Source organism: Gorilla gorilla, chromosome 2 (genome assembly GCF_029281585.2).
Source record: "Gorilla gorilla gorilla isolate KB3781 chromosome 2, NHGRI_mGorGor1-v2.1_pri, whole genome shotgun sequence".
In the NCBI taxonomy this organism is placed as follows: Eukaryota; Metazoa; Chordata; class Mammalia; order Primates; family Hominidae; genus Gorilla; species Gorilla gorilla.
Window position 1 is genome coordinate 205,583,843 of NC_086017.1, and position 11,176 is coordinate 205,595,018.

General features: G+C 43.2%; 1 pseudogene; it reads right to left on the reverse strand.

Moving 5' to 3' along the window:
* Nucleotides 1–6,246: 6,246 nt before the first annotated feature.
* LOC115934157 (uncharacterized) lies at nt 6,247–6,346 on the reverse strand (annotated as a pseudogene).
* Nucleotides 6,347–11,176: the final 4,830 nt, after the last annotated feature.

Sequence of the window (11,176 nt, forward strand, 5' to 3'; positions counted from 1 at the left end):
TACTCATGAGCTTGCTCCAGCTTCTTCTTCTCCTGTCCCCTAGTTCCCTCTGGATGTCAGCCATCTGAAATTACTCACAGGACATCTGAATGCACTTTGCTTTATCATACTTCCGTGCCTTTGTACACACTTTTCTTCCGTTTTTTTTCTTCCTTTTTTTTTTTTTTTTTTGGAGGCCAAGTGCACTGACGCCATTTCGGCTCATTGCAACCCCTGCCTCCTGGGTTCAAGCTATTCTCCTGCCTCAGCCTCCCAAGTAGCTGGGACTACAGGTGTGCACCACCATGCCCGACTAATTTTTGTATTTTTAGTAGAGATGGGGTTTCACCATGTTGGCCAGGCTGGTCTCGAACCCTGACCTCAAGTGATCCACCCACCTCGGCCTCTCAAAGTTCTGGGATTACAGGTGTGAGCCATTATGCCCAGCCTGTACACACTAAACATTTTTCATTTTTTCATTCTTCCTAGGATTCCATTTAATCCATGCCCTTCCTTCCTTCCTCCTTCCCTTCCCTCCCTTCCCCTCCCCTCCCCTCCCCTTCTCTTCCCTTCTTCCTTCTTTCGTTCTTTTCTCTTTCTTTCTCTTTCTTTCTTTCTTTGTCTTTCTTTTGTTCTTTCCTTCTTTTGTTCTTTCCTTCCTTCCTTCTTTCCTTCCTTCCTTCCATTCCTTCCCTCTCCCCCCGCCTTCCTTCCCTCTCTCTCCACACCCCTACCCCCACCCTTCTCTTTCTTTTGAGAGTCTTACTCTATTCCCCAGGATGGAGTGCAATGGTGCCATCACAGCTCACTGCAATCTCTGCCTCCCGGGTTCAAGTGATCTTCGTGCCTCAGCCACCTGAGTAGCTGTGGGATTACAAGTATCTGCAATCAGGTCTGGCTAATTTTTGTATTTTTAGTAGATATGGGGTTTCACCGTGTTGGCCAGGCTGGACTTCAACTCCTGGCCTCAAGTGATCCACCCACCTCGGTCTCCCAAAGTGCTGGGATTAAAGGCATGAGCCACCGCATGGCCTAATCCATGCCCTTTCTTCACCTAATTAACTCCTACTCATTTTTCAGCGCCCAGCCAAGGGGTTTGTATAATGGTGCAATTTTTGTTTGTTTAATGGTGCAATTTTTGTTTGTTTGTTTGTTTTATGAGACGGTCTTGCTCTGTCACCCAGGCTGGAGTGCAGTGGTACGATTTTGGCTCACTGCAACCTCTGCCTCCCCGGGCTCAAGCAATTCTCCTGCCTCCCTCCCGAGCAGCTGGAATTACAAGTGCACACCACCACACGCTGCTAATTTTTTTGTATTTTTAGTAGAGATAGGATTCCACCATGTTGGCCAGGCTGATCTCGAACTCCTGACCTCAAGTGATCTGCCTGCCTTGGCCTCCCAAAGTACTGGGATTACAGGCATGAGCCACTGCGCTCGGCCAAATGGGGAAAATTGTAATAATTTTTACCTCCGAGGGTTGTTGTGGGAATGAAATGAATTAATGTCTATACAGTTCTTTGACTTCTTCCTGGCGTATAGTAAGTGCTAAATAATTTTTAGCTATTATCAGCAACAACATCATCTTCTCTTTCATCATTATTATCAGTATATATAATATACAAGTCTCTTGTCATTTTTCATGCTATATAGTAATTGCTTTTCATATCTGTCTCTCCACCATCATATGTGCTCCTTTTTGATTGAATGATCCTCAAATAACGAGGTCATTCTACAGGCCCTAACAAAGCATCAACAGTCAAGGTTTGGAGCTACAGAAATCCTACAGAGAGTTGTGAAAAGAAAAACGTCAACTGGATGAAAAGCTGTGGGAAAAGGAACAAGTAAATAAGGTTAGAAAGAATGCCTTAGAAATAGCCACAGGACTCATTCACTACTGATCACAGTGCAAGTTGACACAACCTTATTTTGTCAGGCAATTTGGTGCTTCACACGAAAATGTTTGTTTGTTTGTTTGTTTGTTTGTTTGTTTGTTTATTGGAGACAGAGTCTTGCTTTGTCACCCAGGCTGGAGTGCAGTGGCGCAGTCTTGGCTCACTGCAGCCTCTGCCTCCCAGGTTCAAGCGATTCTCCTGTCTCAGCCTCCTGCCTAGCTGGGATTACAGGCACATGCCACCATGCCCAGCTAATTTTTGTATTTTTTTAGTAGCGATGGGGTTTCACCATCTTGGCCAGGCTGGTCTCCAACATCTGACCTCAGGTGATCTGCCCGCCTCAGCCTCCCAGAGTGCTGGGATTACAGGCGTGAGCCACCACACCCGGCCAAAAATTTTAATTACATATATCCTTAAACCAAGAAATATCACTTTTAGAAGTCTATTCAATAAAAACAATTTCTCTGGTATACAAAGATACATGAAAAGGTTAACCATCACATTACTTGTAAGAATAAAAAATTTTGAGAGGCTGAGGTGGGTGGATCACCTGAGGTCAGGAGTTTGAAACCAGCCTGGCCAACATGGTGAAACCGCGTCTCTACTAAAACTACAGAAATTAGGTGGGCATGGTGGTGCACACCTGTAATCTCAGCCACTCGGGAGGCTAAGACAGAAGAATCACTTGAACCTGCGAGGCAGAGGTTGCGGTGAGCCAAGATCACGCCACTGCACTCTAGGTTGGGTGACAGAGTGAGACTCCGTCTCAAAAAAAATAAATTAATTAAAAAAAGAATAAAAAATTGGAAACAGCAGAAATGCTCATCAAGGAAAGATTAAATTAATTGTGGGATTGTGCTGCATCCATACAATGAAAGACTATGGAACTATTAAAAAGGAGGTAAAGCTCTCTGTCTGGAAGCCAGAAGTCCACAACATATAGTTAAATGAAAAAGCAAGTTGCAAAATAGTCTAAATTTATTAGCCCAATTTTGGGGTCAACTTTATTGAGGTACAATTTAAATGCAATAAAATTCACCAATATTCAGTGCACAATAAATGAGTTTTAACAAATATACCATCATATAGTCACTACCACAATCATGAAATTGATAGGATATTTTCATTACCCCCAAAAAATTACCTTGAAACCTTTTGCAGTCATTCTACACCTCTACCCTCTGCCTCCTGGCAACCACTGATCTGCTTTTTATAACTAAGATTTTGGACTTTTTTAGCACTTCACATAAATGGAATTATATAGTAGAGAGTCTTGAGTCTGACTCCTTTCACATAGCATGAAGCTTTTGAGATTCATTCGTGTTTTACATATCAGTGGTTCATTCTTTATTATTGCTGAGTAGCATTTCACTGTAAGGTTTTACTACATTTTATATATTCATTTACCAGTTCTTGGGCATTTGGATTGATTCCAGTTTTTAATGAGTATGAATAAAACCACTATAAACATTTGTGTACAGATTTATTTAATTTAACTTTTTATTTTGAAATAATTATAGATTCACATTATAAGAAATAATACAGAGATTGTTTCCTTACTTATGGAAGAAAAGAAAAAAAGAGAGATCCCTTGATCCAGCTTCCCCCAGTGGTAACATCTTGTAAAGTATAGTAAGATATCACAACCAGGCTGTTGACATTGATGAAGTCAAGACACAGAGCAGTTCCATCATCACTGGGACCCCTTGTGTTGCCCTTTTATAGCCACACTCACCTCTTTCCCCCTCCCCAGCTCCTGGCAACTATTAGTGTCTTCTCCATAATTTTGTCATTTCAAGAGTGTAATATAGATAAATGTAAGCATACAAAATGCAATATACAATTTGTAAAGATTGGCTATTTTCACTCAGCCTAATTCCCTAGAGATTCCTTGCATATATATATATATATATATATATATATATATATATATATATACACACACACACACACACACACACACACACACACACACACACACACGTATCAATAGCTTGCTCCTGTTTATTGCTGAGTAGTGTTCCATCCTGTGCATATACCATGACTTGCAGAAAGACCTCTGGTTTTTGGCTATTATGAATAAAGTCGCTATGAACAATTTGTGTGAATGTAAGTTTTCTTTTCTCTGAGATAAATGACCAGGAGAGCAACTGTGGGTTGTATGGTAGTTGCATGCAGTTTTATTTATTTATTTATTTATTTATTTAATTATTTATTTATTTATTTTTTGAGATGGATTCTCCCTCTGTCACCCAAGCTGGAGTGCAGTGGCGCGATCTCGGCTCACTGCAACCTCCGCCTCCTGGGTTCAAGCGATTCTCCTACCTCAGCCTCCCGAGTAGATGGGACTACAGGCACGTGCCACCACGCCTGGCTAATTTTTTTGTACTTTTAGTAGAGACAGGGTTTCATTGTGTTAGCTGGGATGGTCTCGATCTCCTGACCTCGTGATCCACCCGCCTCAGCCTCCCAAAGTGCTGGGATTACAGGTGTGAGCCATCACTCCTGGCCCGCACTGTTTTATTTTTAAAAACTGCTAAACCTTTTCCCGGAGTGATTGTATCATTTCACATTCCCACCAGCAATTTTTGTGGCCCAGTTTCTCTACATCTTTGCCAGCATTTGGTGTTGTCATTATTTTTCATTGTAGCCATTCTGCTAGGCAAAAATAAAAAATATCTTTTTAACTGTTTTTTTTTTGTATTTTTAGTACAGACGGGGTTTCACCTTGTTGGCCAGGCTGGTCTCGAACTCCTGACCTCAAGTGATCTGCCCACCTCAGCCTCCCAAAGTGCTGGGATTACAGGCATGAGCCACCGTGCCCAGCCTAAAATAAAAAATATTATTATGCTACGTGCAAAATGCAAAATCATATTTCACCGTGGCTTTATTTTGTATTTCCCTAATGGCTAATGATGTTGAACTCTTTTAATGTGCTTATGTGCCATCTGTATAGCTTCTTCAGGAAATGTCTGTTCAAGTCTTTTACCCGTTTTCTAATTGGATTTTTTTACAAGTTTGTAAGTGTGCAAATTTGGGGGTTTCCTGAAACCACCCTCAGGTTTGGTACTTTGCTAGAATGACTATCCAAGTGATCCTCCTGCCTCAGCCTCCCAAAGTGCTAGGATTACAAGCATGAGGTACAACACCCACCAAATAATTCTTTTTATATTCTTGATACAAATACTTTGACAGATACATATTTTGCCAATATTTTACCCCAGACTTGCCTTTTCATTTTCTTAATGGTATTATTTGAAGAGCAAATTTTTAAAATTTTTATGAAGACCTAGTCATCATATTTTCCTTTTTGTGGTCTATTTAATATATTAATATATGCCCAACCCAGAGTCACAAAGACGTTCTTCTGTATTTTATTCTAGAAAAGTTCTAGTTCTAGCTCTTACATTCAGGTCTACTTTTCATTTCAAGTGAGTTTTTGCAGGTAGTATGAGGTAAGGGTTGAGGCTCATTTCTTTACATATGGATATCAATAATTACAGTATGACATGTGCAAAAGAGTCCATTTTCTCAGTGAATTGCCTTGGTATCTGTAAGGAGTTACCCAAACCACACAGTCAGACGGAACAATCCCTGTAAGATTGCCCTGACTTCAGACACCAACTACGAGTTTGCGGCTTCCTAAAACCACTCACAGGTTTGGTACTTTGCTAGAATGACTCACAGAACTCAGGAAAGTGCTATGTGTACCATTGCAGCTTTATTATAGCAATGGGATATAAATTAGAACCAGACAAAGGAAGAGACACGTAGGGTGAAGTCTGGGAGGGTTGCAAACATGAAACTGCCACTATCTTCAGGAAAGTGTTTTCCTACCAGCACTGATGTGTGATAGTCTGTTCAGAGTATTCCCAACCAGGGAAACTTACCTGAGCTCTGGTGCCCAGAGATTTTATTGAGGTTTTCTTACAAGCACGATTGGTTGAGCCCATGTGGTTGTACTCAATCTCCCGCCCGCTCTTCCCTAGAGGTTGAGCTGATACCGTGTGTCCCCCAGCCCCTACCGTCTTATCAGATAGTTGGTCTTCCTGCCATGGCCACCCCCAACATGTTATAGCATAAAATATCAGGTGTAGTTCCAAGGGCCCATCAAATAACAAAGACACCCTTAACACTCAGGAAATTCCAAGAGTTTAGAGATTACCTCCCAGGAGATGGGGAAAAGGCCAGGCTTCTCTGTAGCAGCCACATTTCTTGCTATATAGCATCTTTGTCAAAAGCAAATATAAAATGTGGTTCATATCCACAGGTTTAGGTCATACATGTGTATGTGTAGATCTATTTCTGGTCTCTCTTTTGTTCAATAATCTACTAGATGGAATTTTCTATGTAAAGAATTCTGCAATGATTGTTTTAAAATATGGAACCCTTGCAAATTTGCATGTCATCCTTGCACAGGGACCATGCTAATTTTCTGTCTCATTCCGGTTTTTTTTTTTTTTTTTTGAGATGGAGTCTCGCTCTGTTGCCCAGGCTGGAGTGCAGTGGCCTGATCTTGGCTCACTGCAAGCTCCGCCTCCTGGGTTCATGCCACTCTCCTGCCTCAGCCTCCCAAGTAGCTGGTACTACAGGTGCCCGCCACCACGCCAGGCTAATTTTTTTTTTTTTTTTTGTATTTTTAGTAGAGACAGGGTTTCACCATGTTAGCCAGGATGGTCTCAATCTCCTGACTTTGTGATCTGCCCTCCTCGGCCTCCCAAAGTGCTGGGATTACAGGCATGAGCCACCACTCCTGGCCTGTCTCATTCCAGTTTTATTAAATGTGCTATTGAAATGAGTGCTGTATAATTTTTAAACAACATGCATACAATACTTCCATAGAAAGGAAAAAATGATAAGGATATAAGGAAAAATGATCTGCTTAAGCAGAAAAAAATAATTATACATAATAGCTGAAACACAACGTTAGGGAAATTTCCCAGGAAATATAGCAAAAAGATAAAGGGATATAAAATAGTAGACAAAAGGTTAGGAAGTTAAGAGTACTAGTTCAGGGGATCTTATATCTGAATACCAGTGTTTCCAGAAAGAAAAAAGAGAAAAGAAGGGACAAAGCAATAAATGTCATAATTCAAGAATAGAATGAACTGTGATATTTAAGAGCCAATAAGTAGCCAGCATCATTTTAGGGAGGAAGAGAAGATTTTATTGCCTCTAGAGATGAAAAAATTGGCTATATACAAAGTTTAGGAATCAAAATGGATTTGGACTTCGCATCAGCAACACTAGAAGCCAAAATACAATGAAGCAGTGCCTTTAAAATTCTGAGAAATGTAACTTGCATTCTGGAATTCTATACCCAGCCATACTATCAATTGAGTATGAGAGCAGAAAAAAATATGTTCAAGTATGTAAGATTTCAAAAACTTTATCTATCATGCACTCCTTCTCTATAAGCTACCGGAGAAGATACTCCACGCAAAGACAAAGTAAATCCAGGAGGAGAATCTAAAATAGGAGAGAAGCAAGGAGATTCCCTGGGAGGATAGTGAGGGGAAATGCCATGATAATCGCTGTGTACAACCTGTGGAGAACAACCATTTCCATGTGGAAAACTGCGACTCAAGAAACAGGTTGAGAACTGTCATCACCCAAAAATCCTCACTGATATCATACCTTGTTCAAACTTGAGGACAATTTATCCATATTTGTCACAGTTTCATTACATATTATGGAAATTCCCACTCACCTCTCTATACTCTGCTGGTAGAATTGGCTGAGCGTATTCATTTCATAAAACAGCCCGTTTCTGAAGTGTTGTGCTTTGGCCTACTCTTGAGAGCTGAACGTAGGCTAATGAGCTTAAAAGCAGAAAATACAAAGCATCCTTCCCCCTCTGACCCTATTTCTACAGGGTCTTCAGTGCCTGGCCCATCCTGCAGATCTGCCAGATGCCCAGACACAGGTGAACCCTCATGGTTAGAGACTTATCCACCTGAAACTAATGAAACGGAAGCCCTTTATTCATCTATGCCCTCCCCAAGGCCCTGTACCTAATTTAGTATTTGTAATTTTGAACTCATAATCTTACAAAAGGGTCCTCCAAATTATATAATCTTCAGACCCCACAAATCCTAGATCTGCGCCTGTGTATGACTGTTTTTTTCTTTTTTTTTGGCTTTCTCCCCTCCAATTAGGAAGATAGATGTGTGTTTTGTTTTGGTTTGTTTTCTTTTTTGTTTCATTTTTGAGACGGAGTTCCACTCTTGTTGCTCAAGCTGGAATGCAATGGCTAATCTCTGCTCACCCCAACCTCCGCCTCCTGGGTTCAAGCAATTCTCTTGCCTCAGCCTCCCGAGTAGCTGGGATTACAGACACATGCCACCACAGCTGGCTAATTTTTTGTATTTTTAGTAGAAACGGGGTTTCACCATGTTAGCCAGGCTGGTCTTAAACTCCTGACCTCAGGTGATCCATCCGCCTCGGCCTCTCAAAGGCTTACAGGCGTGAGCCACTGTTCCCAGCCTTGTTTTTGTTTTGAAATGGGGTCTCACTATGTTGCCCAGACTGGACCAGAACTCCTGGGTTCAAGTGATCCTCCCGTTTCAGCCTCCTGAGTAGCTACGACTACAGGCACATGCCCCCATGCCTTGCTCTTTGATCATGATTTTGTCCTCTGACTTCTCCAGAAGAGGCTTTTAAAGACTCAGGAAGGTTGAAATTACATTATAACCCAGCAACTCTACTCAGCTTGTTTTCCATGACCCAGCAACTCTATTCAGCTTATTTTCCCAGGAAATCTCATGTAATACTGGCAACAGTGCTCTTTCCTTACACAGCTAGCTTTGTGCTACCCACTCAGTTATTCAAATCCCACCAGTAGATTGTTTAGGGATATGTCATATAGGGGGCAAAACTATAAAGCAAACAGTAACGACTGACATTAAAGGTAGTACCTGGGGAGGATGTGGTGCCCAGGGAAGCAGAGATTGCAGGGAGGCACACAGCTGAGCCTCAAGGTACTAGTGGGTGATAGGTGTTTGTCATTATTATTATTATTATTTTGAGACAGAGTCTCGCTCTGTTGACCAGGCTGGAGTGCAGTGGCACGATCTCGGCTCACTGCAACCTACGTCTCCCAGGCTCAAGCAATTCTCCTACCTCAGCCTCCCGAGTAGCTGGGATTACAGGCGTGAGCCACCACACCTGGCTGATTTTTGTATTTTTAGTAGAGATGGGGTTTCACCATGTTGGCCAGGCTGGTCTCAAACTCCTGACCTCAGGTAATCCGCCTGCCTTGGCCTCCCAAAATCCTGGGATTACAGGCGTGAGCCACTGTGCCTGGCCTATTATTTTATTATTTTGAAAGAGGGTCTTTTTCTGTTGCCCAGGCTGGAGTGCAGTGGCGTGATCACAACTCACTGCTGCGTCTTGAGCTCTTCCCGCCCTAGCCTCCTGAGTAGCTGGGACTACAGGTGTGTGCCACTGCACTCTGCTAGTTTTATTTTATGGTTTTGTTTGTTAGTTTGGTTTTGTTGTTGTTGTTGTTGGGGTGTGTGTGTGTGTGTGTGTGTGTGTGTGTGTGTGTGTGTAGAGCTGGTGGTCTCATTAAGGTGCCCAGGCTGGTCTCAAACTCCTGATTTTAAGCCATCTTTCCACCTCAGCCTCCCAAAGTGCTGAGATTACAGGTGTGAGCCACTGCACCCGGCCTCGTTATTTAATCTTTAGATTGTACACGTACTTTTCTGTAAATATGGTACATTTTATAATTTTAAAGCCTGGAGAGGTGCCTGAAGGCTACTGTTTCCTCTCTTGGTTCAGGGCTGCAGCCAGAGAATATGTGCAGAGTCACTGTCAACAGCAAGTTAAGTATGAAAGGAAATAATGATTTTCTAACATTCTAATAAACCTGTGCTAGTTAGAGAGGATAGTGGTTACCGCAATAGAGTCCACTGTTTGCACTGGGAAGGGGTAGAGTCCAGCTGCCTGTTTCAGGCCCTCCTGGTATAACAGCATTTTTCTGGGCTGGAGAGCACTCAGAATTTGGTCCTTACTTCCACGTGTCCAGAAACTTGGTTTTAGCCACTCCACTGGGACTTCTCAGGCTTAGAGGGAATGCCTATGCATGAGCAGCCACTGTGAGCTCCTTGAGGGCTGAGATCATGCTTCATCCGTCTCTAAATTCCCATTGCTTAGCAAAGAACCTACCTACAACAACAGAGTCCAGGGACCTTTCTGGCAACTTGCATACTCGTGTGTTCCAGACAGAACATGCATGCCTGCTCTGGAGGCACAGCTCCCTTCCTGGGGCCTGGTGGCCTGACCCTGAGGCTTAGCCCAGAGGTTAATCGCCCTTCCACCAAGGATACAGCACACCTACCTTCCTACCAGCCTCCTCATGCTGTCATTTACCCAGGCCAGGACTGGCTGCCAGCCCTGGCACAGTGCCTTGCTCATAAAAAGGGCTCAGGAAATGGAAGAAGAAATATAGAAGCCCAAGTCAGAAGGCAGACTTTCTTTTCCCCCACACGGGCTACTTCGTGGTCTTTGCCTTATCTTCACATATATGATCCCCCAGCCCAGCCGATAGACGGGCTTAGATATGAAGCTTCTTAGAAATGCTTTTCCGAGTAAGGTTCTGCTCTGCTTGTAGAAAGTGATGGAGAAAGTGAATGCCACCCAGCCAAATACACTCATTAGTTTACCCAGCAAAGAGTGCAGCAGTCAGAATTTCAAACACTGGAGGAAGCTGTGAGGACAAAATCCAAAGCCCCTGCCAGTCACAGGGGAGTAATTTGACCAGTTACGACCATGCTCTTCCTGCTCACAAATATATGCTGACTGCCTTCGGGACAAGCAGGTGGTTGCTTTGCCTGGGGAGCCACCAAAGCTGTGTAGGGCCTGGGCCACAGCCAGAAATAGTTTAGATTCCAAAAGCTCAGAGTCAAGGCTGCGAGAGCACTTGTTTAGTCCATCAAGAAGCAGATCAAGAAGAGAACTGGCTTAGAAAGACAGTGACGGGGTCGGGTGTGGCGGCTCACGCCTGTAATCCCAGCACTCTGGGAGGCTGTGGCAGGCAGATCACTTAAGGTCAGGATTCCGAGACCAGCCTGGCCAGTATGGTGAAACCCTGTCTCTACTAGAGATACAAATATTGGCTGGGCGCGGTAGCTCACACCGGTAATCCCGGCACTTTGGGAGGCCGAGGTGGGCGGATCACCTGAGGTCAGGAGTTTGAGACTAGCCTGACCAACATAGAGAAACCCTGTCTCTACTAAAAATACAAAATTAGCCCGGCGTGCTGGTGCATGCCTGTAATCCCAGCTACTCGGGAGGCTGAAGCA